Source organism: Aotus nancymaae, unplaced genomic scaffold (assembly GCF_030222135.1).
Source record: "Aotus nancymaae isolate 86718 unplaced genomic scaffold, 86718_ANA_hifiasm-v0.15.2.pri h1tg000012l, whole genome shotgun sequence".
NCBI lineage: Eukaryota > Metazoa > Chordata > Mammalia > Primates > Aotidae > Aotus > Aotus nancymaae.
This window is the reverse complement of record NW_026988423.1, coordinates 18215655-18231152: the sequence shown is the minus strand read 5'-3', so window position 1 is coordinate 18231152 and position 15498 is coordinate 18215655. Positions and strand designations below refer to the sequence as shown.

Sequence of the window (15498 nt, the reverse complement as noted above, 5' to 3'; positions counted from 1 at the left end):
CAGTGTGTGTGACTCTGAAGGTGAAAATCTGAGTACCTATTTCCAGAATATTTTAGTCTCATTGCTGCTTTTTAACACAGACTTTGACAGATACATGATGGTGAGTCCTGAGGACAGGGAGACCTTGAGAAGACTGAGGAGCCTGGAGTCCTTTTAAGTTAAAAATCCAAAGAGTTGGGGCGCATTTAAGTTGGAGAAGAGAGTTGACTTCAGAGGTACAGGTGAGTGCAACATGCAAGATTCCTTCTAAGATGTGAAGGGCCATGCAAATCCCTTTTCTCCAAAGGGCAGAGGGATGGAGCTCTGACCTGCCATGCTGGCGAGTGAAGAATCGCTTCCCCTGGGAGGCAGAAGGTGCACCTGTAGAGGCTGGGAAGCCTCCTCCTCCCCCTTGCAATCTTTTTCCCCTGGTGACAGGAGGCAAAGCCAGCCATCTCCAAGGTGTTTTCCAAGCCAATTCCCTGTGCTTTATGGAAAAGAGCAGCAGCCTGCATGTGTGTATTTCCTCAACTGAAGCTCCAACTTTGATCTCCAGGCAGCACAACATTTGTTTTTAGAAAAAACCCATCCAGCTCAGAGGTGATGAGGGTGACAGGGCTGTAATTATCACCTGTTCCTCAGCACCTAGTGTACCGTGGGAAAGGTGCTGACAGCTCTGAACTCTCTTTGTGTGGGGAGTGAAGCCCCCAACCTCTGCTTAGAACATTTGACACAGACAGACAGCTGTGGGGCCGCGTGGGGGTGGGCATGGGGTGGGGGTGGAGGGGGCCTGTCACCTCCTCCTCCATCACCTCCCCTTCTCCCTAGGTGGTGAGAGTGGGCTGAGAGGCCCTGCACATGTCTCCATTCTTGGACACATTTTTATAATAGTCAGGTATATTTTACTTAGGAGTCTCTTCAGGGTGCCAGACCTTACAAAAAAGAAAAGGAAAGCAATAGGTATTAATTTGTGATTAACTGGACTTTATTGGAAACCATGGGGCAGGATGGAAGAGTGACCTCCAGAGGGCGCCAGAGTGATTCCATGCTAAGCCACGGCTAAGGAAGTCTCCAGGAATACAGTGGAAAGAGGTTGGCTGGTGTCAGAAAGAGCCGGGCTACAAACCTGATTCTGGTTCTTCCTTGACAAGTGGCCTTGGACAGGGCACTTCAGCTATTAGAGTTTCAGCTTCCTGGTCTGTAAAATGAGAGTAGCAATACCTACTTTCAAGGGTTGCTGTGAAGACTCAATGAGATAAAGGATTCAGGATTAAATGAGAGAACAAAGACCAAGATGGGAGGGGAGACAAAGAATGATTGCAGAAGATCTGCATTACCACTGGCCACTTAAGTCCATTACCTGCACACTGGATTAATGCCGACTGGTCATAGATGTTCAGCCAGTTTCATATGTCCATCAGGGTTCTTATAATAAAAACGAATTCAGTGAACAGCATTCCAGAATTCCTGATGGCTTTTGTCATGACATTGTTTTCTTTCTTTTTTTTAAATTATACTTTAAGTTCTGGGGTACATGTGTAGATTGTGCAGGTTTGTTACATAGATATGCCCGTGCCATGGTGGTGGTTTGCTGCATCCATTGCCCCATCATCTACATTAGGTATTTCTCCTAGTGTTATCCCTCCCTAATCTCCCACCCCCTGCCATTCTTCCCCTAGCCCTCTACCCTCCAAGGCCCCAGTGTGTGATGTTTCCCTCCCTGTGTCCATGTGTTCTCGTTGTTCAACACCCACTTATGAATGAGAACATGCAGTGTTTGTTTTTCTGTTCTTGTGTCAGTTTGCTGAGAATGATGGTTTCCCATTTCATCCATGTCCCAGCAAAGGACATGAACTCATCCTTTTTTATGGCCGCATAGTAGTCCTTGGTGTATATGTGCCACACTTTCTTTATCCAGCATGACATTGTTTTTCAATCAACAGATGCTAAGCACTGTGGCTGCTCTTGTGCAGGGGTCTGCAGATGGCTTTGCCATGAAACAAGAATCCTCAGAAGCCCCCAGGAAGATTGGGAACCACTGAGACAATGCAGGTAAAACACTTATCTCCCCACTTTCCTGAGCCCAGAGGAGAGGAGGGCCCTTCTGACCTGGGTGGGCTCTGATTTTTCTCCTCCGGGGCTGCCAGGACGTTGCAAGGAATGTGCCATGGGCCACCGAAGGCTCCAACAAGCCTCACTGAGCTATTTGAGAAGTCTGGCCCTAGTTTTCCCCTTTCCTTTCTTACAGTGTCAGCTCCCAGTCAGGGACATTGCCCAGGGAGGACTTCCTGTTTCATAGAATAACACGTGACCTGTGGCCTCCTTTTATGATTAGTGTTCTTCTCAACTGCCTCCTAGCATGAGGGGTGAGAGGCAGAGGCTCAGAAGCTTGCAGCTAGGAATATATGTCTTTCTGGCACCAATTCTGAGAGCAACCTCACCAGGAGAAAACTCCCCTGCTTCCTCCTACTTCCATCAACTGGGAAATGAAATGCCTGCTCCAGGCGTTCTCTGCAGTTCAGCTGTGCAGCCTCTAGGGCAGGGCTTTAGAGCTACTAGCATTGGGTTCCACCACCTACTAGCCAGGGGTACTGTCACCCACGCAGCCTGAGCCACAGGCATTGCTACCCGTGATTGCTTCCATGGCTGCGCCTGCCTCTCTCCTGGCTTGTCCTGTAACTAGTGTTGTATCCTCTTGCTCCTCAAAGAGTGCTCCCTGGGCCTGCAGGATCCCATCCTTGGAGTGCTTGCTAGAAATGCAAAATCTCAGCACCCTTCCTTCCGCAGACTTTCTGAATTAGAATCTGCATTTTAACATGATTCCCAAGTAATGTGTATGTACAATAAAGTCTGAGAAGCATGAGTCTAGCTCACCTGATGGGTTCCCATCTCTGCCTAACTACTTTACGGTAAACATGACTTCTGGCTACACAGCACTAGGGGCTGAGAACATGTTACCAAGAAATGGTCATGGGAATCTTTGCTAGAGGTTAGAGAAAGCCCACTAACATTATTGAAGCCAGGCACTTTATAGGCATGATCAGAGTTCACCCTTACCCCCTCTTTCTAAGGCAGGTGGAGCAAACTGGAGGAGCAAACTAAGATCAAAGAGATATGAAATGAGTTCAACATTCCAGAGCTAGTAAGAAGGCTGTGTGAGGGACAGAAAGAAAGAGGGACATTGGGCACAGGAACAGCACATGTAAAGGCACAGAGGTGTGAGACAGCACCATCAGCATCATAATGAGAAACTCTACATGCAGGACACGGGGCTTGACATTTGTTTATTTCATGTATTCACTCCACAGCTACTTACCAAGTACTCAGTGTGTGCCATGCTCTGTGCTGGGCAATACAGTTGCAATGTAGAACAAGGTAGGCATAGTCTCTGCTCTCAAGGAGCTGCCTTTCTACTGGACAAGAAAGATTTTATATTCACAAAGTGATTTAATTATAGCTGAAGCAAGAGCCATAAAGTATAAAATAGAAACCTAGCTTAGTCTTGAACAAGAGGATACTGTATATAAATCAACAGAAGGGCATCCTTGTTTTAGGGCTCCTCAACTTTCAGGGTTCACCTCGGTGGCTCCCAGGAGCACTGTCTACTCTCTTGGTTGGCAGTTCATCTCCTGCTGCTCCTAAGCAGCAGTCATGGGTCTGTGCACAATGCCGGGCACAGAGGGATGGCTGGACAAAGGAAAAAAGTGTGGATTCCACTCTGCAGCAGAAGGGGGCCAGAGCACAGGGGTCTCCTTTGGTCTAACACCACCTACATTTCTGGATGGAGGTGGGTGCAGGTTGATGTGGAATGTTATTTTGTTTTGTTCCAAGATCAAAAGGCCTGAGAGGCTGGAGCTTCATGCAGTTTTGCTGCCAGGTGTGCTTGTAGGTGGTCAGAGGAAGGCAACATCAGAGCCCAGTCTGGCCTTTCTTTCTTCTCCCTGGCAAAGGCAACATCAGAGCCTGGCTTTCCTTTCTACTCCCTGACAAAGGCCACTCACATTTGTATACAGCTGTGGCTCTTCTTGGGTGTTTCTATTTTACGGTTGTGCTTTGATTTGGGGGCTTAATTCTCTAACTTGGGTCTTCCTTTTGCTGACAGCCCTGGTCCCAGAAAATGGCCTTGTGGTATATTGGGCAGCTGCAGGGACCAGCCAAGCTTGCCAGGGAAGCTGTATTGTAGGGCCAGGAATCAGGCACATGGGAGTTTCCATATTGGCCTGTTTCTGTTGTCTATTTCTGCATAACGAATCATTCCCAAAATGATAACAAATAGTGCCTTAAGTGAACAATGGCAATTCAATGGGTTGGTTGGGCTCAGCTAGGTGGTTCTTCTGCATTCTATAAGATATAGATGAGGTCATTCATGAGAATGAATTCGGCTGGGATTCATAGAGGCTGAATTCAATGAATTCATAGAGGCTGGAATGTGGAATGTCTAGGATGATCTCTCTTCCTTCAGGCCCCTCTCCCTGTGACCTCTCACAGAGTGCTAGTTTCCACCTGGCTTCTTTACAACTTGACAGTTGGCTTTCAGGAGGGAGAGTTTCAAGAGGATGAGCACCAGTGTTCAAGCACTTACCCACCCAGCCTTTGCTTGTGGCATGTTGCCAGTGTCTCACTGGCCAGAGAAAGTCATATGGCTGAGGTGAGTCACTGCAGGAGGGGACTACAAAGGTGTAACTACCAGTAAGTGTACACATTGGGCATCACCAATGTAGCAGTGTTCCATGTGGTCCTTGGACGTGCACCTGCCATTAGCTGCTTAGGAAAGTAGTACAGGGCTTGATGGAGCTGGTCTGGAAGGTGAAAGAGCAGTACTGGGAGGGGCACATGTCTTTAATATATTTTATTCAATCAGTTGTTCAACAAGTACTCAGTAGTTCAAACTAGTACTAGGCACTATGCCAGACCCTGGATGTACCAAGATGACCAAGACACAACCCTTGCTCTTCAGGAGCTCACAGATTATTGGCCACAGACAGACAAATCAGCAATACCATAGCATGTGTGATCTGTTTTGGAACTGAGTTTCACTTTAGCTGCTGTAGAGTAAAAATGGAGAACAATTTCAGTAAGACTGAGGGTCAGGGAAGGCTTCCCTAGGGAAAGATACTTGAGCTAAGTCCTGGAGCAACATAAGAAACTGTCCAGGTGGACTGGCACTGGGCATTCCAAGCACAGGAGAGAGTGTGGGTGAAGTCCAGAGAAGAGAAATGCCTCAAAGCAACCACAAAACTGGATGTCATTCTTCATTCTACACATTCAGAAGGTAGGAATTGTGTGGGAGATGGGCCAGGAAAGCATAGGGTGTGAAGGTTCTTGTCCTTTATCATGTCCTATTCTCTTTCATACCAAGGGAGAGCATTAGAAGGACATCTTCTTTTTGCATAATGGCATTTAAATGGTTTCCTACAATAAACATGTTTACATGTATAATATATAATACAAATGGGAAAACATTATTCTGGCCACCACCCATTGAGTGAGTAGGCTGTTGCCAAATTTTAGTTATGATTTGATGGCATCCTGAACTGAGTTAGAGGCAATTGGAAGGGAGAGAAAGAGAGACATGTGAGAGGCACTTAAGAGGTTATGAATGTGAGATTTACCACCAAGTGACTCTGAGGGCTGAGGAGGAGGAGATAAGGACAGCGCTACCTTGTTCTGCCCTCCCTTCCGTGCACCTGCCTCCAGGGGGCACAGGAAGTCCAGAGCCAACCAAAGGAAGCGTTTGGCATGCTTGGGGCTTTATGGGATGTGCCTCTGAAAGGAGTGACCTCTAAGAGTGGACAAGACTGATCTATATTAATATACTGTCCACCTTGTAGACACCCTGCAAATAGAATGTGGTTCACAGCAGTACATGTGAGTGGGAACTGCTGGGGCTCTTGCATAGGACCACAAGGATTCAGTCCTGACTGAGGCGCCCTCTAGCTCTGTGATCTTAGATGAGTTACCTCAACTCTATGTGCCTCAATTTCCTCATCTGTGGAAAGAAGGATAATTCATTGGCTTTTTTGGTCAGGATTACATGGGATGATGGAGAAGGGTGCTGGAACATAGAAAGCTTTAATCAATAGAAACTATAATACTTATTCAAATAGGGTTTTTTTTTCCTACTTAGGGAATAAGTAAGGCTTTCAAATTCTTCCAAGTTTAGAAAGTACAAAATTATATGTACAGAGAAATGTCTCCTTCTAGCACTGTCCTCTAGAAAGGTAGGTTTTTCTCCCTGGCAGTGACAAGATGGTTTGCATATACTTAAGAAAAGGCATATATCATCCCACTTTTTATTACAGAAGTGGTAATGCTCTTCATAACACTACATGACACTTTTTGGCTATAATTTTAATGAGATAGCTTCTTTAAGTGGTTTCTTACTGTCCAGCTCTTTGTTATTACAAACAGTGGTGCAATGAAAAACAGAGGATATCATTTTACTCATGCTGGAGTATACATAAGGACAAATTCCTGGAAGTAGAATTTCTAGATCAAAAGAGCACATGCATTTTAAATTTTGTTCCTTATTGTTAAGTTCCATAGAGGCTATGCCAATTTACATTTGCACCAACAATGATGAGTATGTAGGAAAACACATGATCACACATCATTGGAGAACTTGGTATAAGCTTTATGGAGAGTAAGTTAGTAATATCTAATAAAATGTGTCATCAAATGTTTTGGTATTTGTAAATCTAATAGGTGACAAATGGTATTTCAGTATAGTTTTATTTTGCGGTTCTCTTATTGTAAGTGAAATTCAGCAGTTTTCTCTAAGCTTAAAACCCATTTACCTTCTCCTTCAATAAATGGTTCCATGTCATTTTGTTCATTTTTGTCTATTGTGCTGTTAGGTTTTACTTTTCTTACTGATTTATGAAGTCTTTATGTGTTAAAGAAATTGTGACATGATTTGCAAATATTTTTCAGTTTTTAATTTGTCTTTTTATTTTACTCATGAAAGTTTGTGCCATGCAGATCTTTAAAAACATTCATGTTAGTGAGATTTTCAGAAAGTTTTCCTTTTATGGCTTTTGAGGTACTTAGGCCATTCATACTTTGAGATGAGAAGAAAAAATGTTTTCTTCTGGCATTATGATATCAGTTTTGTACTTAAAACTGTTATTCATTTGGCATTTCTTCTTACATAGGTGTTATATGAATAAAACATAATTTCTTTTTCGAATTTCCATCCTATTTTTCCGACATCATTTTTTAAACGACCCATTTATCCTTTCTGACTTGAGGTGCGTCCTTTCTAATGTGCTAATTTCCTGAGTGATTTTGGTTTCTTTCCGGCCTTTACTGTGTCCCATTGATCAGTCAGTCTATTCATATACCATAGCACAATGCTTTCATTTTTGTATGTTTATTGTATGATTATGTAGAAAGGCTAGTATCACCCCATTACTCCTGTTTTCTATAACATTCTGGCTTTTATGTTTGTTCATTTTTCCATATAAACTTCAAAACAGCTGGCTAGCACTTACCTTACATTAAATTCACTGATTGAAAAGAATTTGTATCTTTTGAATGTTGAGAGTTGCCAAGTCTATGGTATGGTTTTTCTTTTTTTTTTGTATCTTTTATGTTTTCAGAGTTTTCTTCATATTAATCTCACACATTTATCACTGATTTTTGTTGCTAGGTATTTCATCTCTATATGTATTTCTTCCCCACTTTTGGGCTGCCTACCATTATAACTAGTGTCTTTTTTCCCATTATGCCTTCAATTGGGCTGTCGTTTGCTTACATGAAGGCTTTTGAGTTCTGTATACTAATTTCGTATCAAGCCAATTTAGTGAATTATCTTGCTGCTTGTAGCAGGTTTTTGGTGGTGGTGTTGTCCTTGTTGATTTTTTTTTTGTTTCCCTTATGAAAATCATGATAGTTTTACCTCTTCATTTCCAATGTTTATAGTTTTTATGTCTAATTGCATTAATTAGTATTTCTAAAATAGTGTTAAATAATAATGGAGATAGCAGATATCTTCCATATTCTTGCCATTAATGGAAATGTTTCTGATGTTTCCTCATTAATCTTTGGGGTTTGCAGAGACAGGTTTTATTATGTTGAGGGAGTATTTGTATATTCTTACTTAACTATGAGACTTTGATGAATGAATGTGGCAAAAGACATATGCTGAGTGATTATATGTATATGAAGTTCACAAACAGGACCAAAAAAACCCAATCTATGTTATAAGATTCTTGAGAGTCTTCCAGAGAGGTTGAAATATTCTTTATGATATCTAGAAATATCTAGATGATATATATATGCACACACATATATAAGTATATGCATATATAAATGTGAAAAATCATTGAGTTGTACACTTAAGATTTGTACTCTTTACTGCATATATGGTGTGTGTGAGTATAAAGAAAAAAAGACTCTAGTCATAGCTACCTGAGAGGCTGAGGTGGGAGCATCCCTTGAGCGCAGGAGTTCAAGACTTCAGTGAGCTATGATCACACCATTGCGCTCCAGCAATGGAGTGGCAGAGTGAGACTTTGTCTGAAAAAGAAAAAAGCAAAAAAAAAGAAAAAAGAAAAAAATGATTGTTGAATTCTATCATCCATCATTTGGCATCAGTGGAGATAATAGTGAATCATGTCATTTTTCTGCTTATATCTGTTAATAGGGTCTATGTATCAATGGCTTTCCTAATGTGGAATCTTTCTTGGATTACTGGAAAAAATCCTACTTGGCTGGTCTATCATTTTGTTTAGGATTTTTGCAATATTATGGGCTGAATGTTTGTGTCCCCTAAAAATTCATATGTTAAAACCCTATTCCCCAGTGTAATGGTATTTGAAGATAGAGCCTTTGAGAGAGAATTTGGGTTGGATTAGGTCATGAGGGTGGGTCTTCAAAATGAGATTAATGCCCTTATTAAAAGAGTACATAAAATCCAGCTTTCTGGACCATGTGTGGATATGAGAAGGAATTAGCCATTCACCAGCCCTCTAATCTGCCAGCACCTTGATCCTGGACTTGCCAGCCTTCAGAATTGTGAGGAATAAATGTTTGTTGTTCCAGCCACTCAGTCCATGGCATTTTTGTTGTAACAGCTTGAACTGACCAAGACAGATATTTATAAGGTTGTTGATCTACAGCTGGGTTTTGAAATCAGTGTTAGGCTTGTTTCATTCAAACGGATGTAGTAGAATGCCTTCTTTTTCTGTGCTCTAGAAAATAAAGATTGTTTAGAAATTGCTAAAAGTTTTCTTTTTCTTCTCTTAAAAATAGGCTTAGAAAATTACATTTGTAGTAATTTCTGGCCTGGTAGTTTCATGAGAGGAAATTAGCCAACTTTTTATGTTTATTCTTTTGTCATTGATCTGTTTAGATTTTCTCTTTTGCAGGGCCAGTTTAGTAAATTGTATGACTTATACAGTTATTTATTCCTTTCAAATTTTCGAATGTATTTACATAGAGTTGAATAAACTAATGTTTTAATTTCCACTATACCTGTGGTTTCTCCCTGCTCCATACATTTTATTTTGTGGATTTTTGCTTTCTCTCTCTTTTATTAATTAGATTATTTTTTATTTTTCTCAAAGTCAGCTCTTGGATTTATTCTAATATTTTTCTTTTAAAATCAGTATGTTAATTTCTGCTCTAAGCTATTAAATACCTCTGCTTTTCTAAGGGTTCTTCTATTTTTATAACATCTAGAATTGGATGCTTATCTCATTTATTTTATATACTCTTGATTATTATTAGTATTTAGTAAAACAACATTTCCTCTTGATATGACTTTAGTTGATTTATGCATGTTGTCTTAATTAGCATGCTCTAGCTAGTCTGCCATCTTTATTTGAATTTTGGACCTAAGAGAGTTGTTTTAAAAGACATTAAATTTTTTTCTGCATATAGTGGTGGGGATTTTTAATTTTTGCCTTAATGATTTATTTCTAGCCTTAGTGCAATAGAATCAGAGAATGAATTTTATACTTTCTTACTTTGGCTGCATCTCAAATAAAGATGTCTTTCTCTGTTTTGAGGGTTCAGAGTTTGAAATATATAAATTATATGTACTCATTAAGTTATATTATTTTGTTCTTCCATAAACTTAATTTTCATCCATTTTATCTTTGATTATAGAGAGTTGAATGAAAGCTTTTTACTCCTGATATGTGTTTGCCTATTTCTCCTTGTATCTCCTGTTACTTTTGCTTTCTAAATATTGATATTAGGCTATTTTGTGTATAAGTAGTCATAACTTTTAAAATTTCATTCCGTAGTGTTTCTTTTTTAAAACTGTAAAGGACACATAACAATTGTTCATATTTGTGGCATATAACAAGATGTTTTCATATATATATAAATCACGTAATGATGAAATCAGGAATTTAACATATCCATCACATTAACAGTTATCATTTATTTCTTTGTGATTAGAACATTCTAAAACCTCTTTTCCACCTATTTTGAAATATACAATATAGCATTATACTCTAACATTCTACTTTAATCATCCTACTATGCAATAGACTAATGGAACCTCTTTATCCTATCTGACTGTAGCCTTGCACTTATTGACCAATCTCTCGCCATCTCCTCCTCCTACCTCTCCAATCTCTCACCATCTGCTCCTCCTTCTTCTTCAATCTCTCACCATCTCCCCCTCCTTCCTCTCCAATCTCTCACCATCTGCTCCTCCTTCCTCTCCAATCTCTCACCATCTCCCCCTCCTTCCTCTCCAATCTCTCACCATCTCCCCCTCCTTCCTCTCCAATCTCTCACCATCTCCTCCTTCCTCTCCAATCTCTCACCATCTCCCCCTCCTTCCTCTCCAATCTCTCACCATCTCCCCCTCCTTCCTCTCCAATCTCTCACCATCTCCCCCTCCTTCCTCTCCAATCTCTCACCATCTCCTCCTTCCTCTCCAATCTCTCACCATCTCCCCCTCCTTCCTCTCCAATCTCTCACCATCTCCCCCTCCTTCCTCTCCAATCTCTCACCATCTCCTCCTTCCTCTCCAATCTCTCACCATCTCCTCCTTCCTCTCCAATCTCTCACCATCTCCTCCTTCCTCTCCAATCTCTCACCATCTCCTCCTTCCTCTCCAATCTCTCACCATCTCCTCCTTCCTCTCCAATCTCTCACCATCTCCTCCTTCCTCTCCAATCTCTCACCATCTCCTCCTTCCTCTCCAATCTCTCACCATCTCCCCCTCCTTCCTCTCCAATCTCTCACCATCTCCCCCTCCTTCCTCTCCAATCTCTCACCATCTCCTCCTTCCTCTCCAATCTCTCACCATCTCCCCCTCCTTCCTCTCCAATCTCTCACCATCTCCCCCTCCTTCCTCTCCAATCTCTCACCATCTCCCCCTCCTTCCTCTCCAATCTCTCACCATCTCCTCCTTCCTCTCCAATCTCTCACCATCTCCCCCTCCTTCCTCTCCGATCTCTCACTATCTCCCCCTTCTTCCTCTCCGATCTCTCACCATCTCCTCCTTCCTCTCCAATCCCTCACCATCTCCCCCTCCTTCCTCTCCAATCTCTCACCATCTCCCCTTCCTTCCTCTCCAATCTCTCACCATCTCCTCCTCCTTCCTCTTCAATCTCTCACCATCTCCTCCTTCTTCCTCTCAAATCTCTTACCATCTCTTCCTTCTTCCTCTCAAATCTCTTACCATCTCCTCTTTCCTCTCCAATCTCTCCTCCTTCTTCGTCTCCTCCCCATCCTCTGGTAACCACTATTCAACTCTCAGCCTTATACTTTTCTCTGATAAGTGAGGTCATGCAATATTGTATCTTTTAGCATTAGAAAGTGTCATTCTTTGTCTCAGTTAATGCTTTGCATCCGAATCCAGCCTTTCTGATATTTAGGTCATGACCTGTTTCATTTTCCCTGCATGTATTTGCTATACCACTGTCTATTCCTTTATTTGTAACCCTTTAAAATCCCTTTCTTTTAGGCAGCAGAGTTGGTTTTACTTTGTGATATAGTCAGAGGTCTTTTTCTTTAGTAAGCAATTTTCACTTATTAATGTGCCTTCAGATGACATAGATTTGGTCTTAGTTCTGTCATTGTTTTATGACATATTTTCTGTTTGACACTTTCAGAAACTTTATGTGGACTGTTTTCCCCTTTCCCTTGTTTGTGTAATTTGGAAGATTTATAATTTTCTGGCATTTTTCTTTATAACTTTATATAATACTCTTAAACCCCTTTCTCTTTATATAGTGTCGGCTAATTCTCTCTCTAATTCCCTACTTTAGATAATAGGTAGTAGTTTCTCTTATGTTTGCTCAGCACTTTTGCTTCACTGAAGTAATTGCCTCATTACTTCCTTTTTTTTGAAATCATGGTGAAATATTTAGTCACAATTTACTCTGTTCAGTGAAAATATTTTTCAATTAACTCTTCATCTTCTATTTTTTTTCCTCCTTTCCTTTATCCTTTTTATTGTCTTTGTATAGATTCTGTGCTGTCTGTTTTTCAAATACTCACCTTTGAAGGAGGGGAGTTTCATTCTGAAGCAGCAATCTGTAGTTGGTTTGTGTTGGGCGCAGGCTGGGGTGCCTTCTAGGGTAACAGAATTTCTTGTCAGGACTCCGGGTTTTATAGATGAGCAGCTTAGGGTCTTCTCTCAAGCCAGTAAACATGAGCAATTGTGTGGCTATTCACAAGACAAAGCCTCTCTGCCACACTGTCACAAGGATACTGTTTCTTGCAAATATGGCTTGACTATATGACACTTTATCTTGACCTATGTTCTCTGTTCATGGAATTAGATTTAGCATATTTCCTGTCACTACCCCCATGGACTTACTCCGTTCTTGGTTTTGAAATCAGGGAGTATAGGTTTTAGATCTTAAGGAGGGCTTCTTATCTTCTAGAAACGTATTTTGAAAGTTTTCTCTGAGCTCCACTGTGAGGACATCTTCTCTGCTCTTCTTCCAACTTAACCTTCATTATATTGGTGGCCTTCCATTTATCTTGTGGTTCTAGGTTTCAGGTCTCTCCTACTTTGTGAAGATGAAGCATGTGTTCCTGGCTCTCATTTGCCTCTTGGCTCTGAAGTAATTTCCAAGAGGAGGAGGAAGAAATGCCAGCTTTACATTGCTCGAGTCAGACTGGAAGTTGACCATTCTAGCTGATATCATTATCATTACAACTGTGTTGCCGGGCACTGGGTCCCAACAAAGAGTGTCCCTACTTAGAGACAAAGGAATGGTTCCTAGGAAGCCCTGCCAGGAGTCAGCCAGATCTGAGTCTTATGTTTATCAAGATCAGAGACCAGGTGAGGATGAGAATGTCCTGACATGCAAGTGGGCCCTCTGGTTCCGGTGACCACCTACAGGGGTGGGGCTGAGAAGGCAGGTATGGCTCTGCCTACTGAGAACCAGAGTTCCCACTACACGTGGCAACGACTGTATGACCTTCAGCTTGTTCAGTGCACAGAGAGGGCAAGAGTGCTCATCCTGCATTTCTGGGTGGGGAAACCAAGAGTAAGAAGGGAAAGGAATGTCCCAGAAAGTCAGCCTCCTGATTCCCAGACATGCTCTCTCTCCTCATGAATCTTCTGCTTCACAGACCACCCTAGCAGCCCTGGGGATCAGGCACAGGCTCCTAGGAAGAGAGTGCTTGAAATGCCCTGAAGGAGCCCTGCATGGTCAGCCTCTGGGCCTGGGCGTTGCTGCTCCCTGCATTTGGGGTCCTCCTCCTGCCAGCTCCCTTTCCAGCCCCAGCCAGGCACAGTCCTCTTGGCCACCCCTCAGAGGCCAGCTCTTCTTGACCCTTCCCTGCTTCCCTCTGCACTTTTTAAATTAGACAGCCTGACCTCAAGCTTCCTTTGTGTCTCTTACTCATCCCATTATTTTGAAAACCGCTGTGCTGGTTCCTTTACTCTTACTCTTTTTTTAGGCTTAGAACTCGCCCTGCATTTTCCTGTCATTTCTTCCCTCACTTTACTTAGGTATCTGCTCAAAAATCTTCTGCTCAGAGAAGCTGTCTCTGACCACCATATATAAAATAGTACCCCCCCTCCACATTACCCTCTAACTGATTTACTTTCTTTCACAGTAAGTTATTTTATTGATGTTAGTTTCTTAATTTTCTGGCTTCCCCACTAGAATCCAAGCTTCAGAAGAGCAAGGAATTTGTTTTACATGTCACTACGTTCTCAGCAAGTAGACACATGATAGTACCTAATAGACTACAGAAATATTAGGAAGGAAGAAAAAAAGGAGGAAGCAGGGAAGGAAGGAAGAAAAGAGGAAAGATAAGAAGGAAAGGAGGAAAGAGGGAGGGAAGGGAGGGAGGAAGGAAGGAAGAAGGGAGGAAAGGGATCACTCTACTCACACAATGCACTGAACTCTATTTCTCCATTTAAACTGTCACGTCTTTGAGGATGTTTCATTCTAGTGTCTTGGATAATGGCTGGCTCCAGGCATGGAGCAGAGGCTCAATATTTATTGAATTGAATTAAATGGGGCATCTCTGCCCCAAAATGAATCTCAGAGTGAAGAAGTTTTGCTGAAGAAATCTTGAGGGACAGTCCAATGTCTGTTCTGACACACCTTACCTACCTACTCTGACCCCCAGGCATATTGTATTTGCAAAGGCATCAGTTGTGACAATGGGATTTTTTTTTTTTTTTGATGGCGTCTTGCTGTTTCGCCCAGGCTGGAGTGCAGTGGTGTGATCTTGGCTCACTGCAACTTCCACCTCCCGGGTTCAAGTGATTCTCCTGCCTCTGCCTCCGGAGTAGCTGTGACTATAGGCACGTGCCACCATCCTCGGCTAATTTTTTGTATTTTTAGTAGAGATGGGGTTTCACCGTGTTAGCCAGGATGGTCTCAATCTCCTGACATCATGATCCGCCTGCCTCGGCCTCGCAAAGTGCTGGGATTACAGGCATGAGCCACCGCGCCTGGCCTGGGAATCTTTTTATCAACAATAGATTCAGTTTGACCAAGGAACAGATGTGTGTCTAGGAGGGATAGCTAAGGTCTGCGTCTACCTCTCTGCCCATAAGTGGGTGGGGGTGGCTGTACCCATTAGGTCCTTCTCTGACTGCTTACTCCATGGCCTCCAAAGCCTTCACTGAAGGGATCTAGAAAGAGACACTTTGAGTACTGGTGGCAGCTCTGGGAGTTTATTGACAGAATGAAGACAACTGATGGAATGGATTCATTGGGGTCAAGAGTACCTTGTTTTTTCTGCCCTTTACAGGAAACTGATTTCCCTCCTGGCCTCTTGATTCAGTCTCAGCTTCCCAAAGAGAAGTCACCCCTTTGAAACCATATTCTGAAAGTGTTTCTATACAGAGGATCCATCTGGTGCTGTCCAGCTGCGGGCCCCTCTAGGAGCCTGCTGTGCTCGAAACCTGGATTGTTCAGGCTCAAATAATGAATTGTGATGTTTACTCCAAATGGATGGATATGAAATTGCTCAGCATGCCCAGCAATTTTCTAAGAGAGGAAGAGGAGCTCAGAGGACCAGGGAGCCAGGTCCCATACATAGCCCCCTGGCCTGTCCACCTGCTCAAGTGAGTGA

The 15498-nt window shown here is 42.3% G+C and overlaps 1 long non-coding RNA gene across 1 annotated transcript; it reads left to right on the top strand.

Annotated features, from left to right (window-relative positions):
* Positions 1-96: 96 nt before the first annotated feature.
* On the top strand, positions 97-15243 carry LOC105729744 (uncharacterized). The gene is made up of 3 exons (XR_001110293.3): positions 97-221; positions 1923-2031; positions 15175-15243. It is a non-coding gene; the product is annotated as an uncharacterized LOC105729744 (long non-coding RNA).
* The last annotated feature ends 255 nt before the right edge of the window (positions 15244-15498 follow it).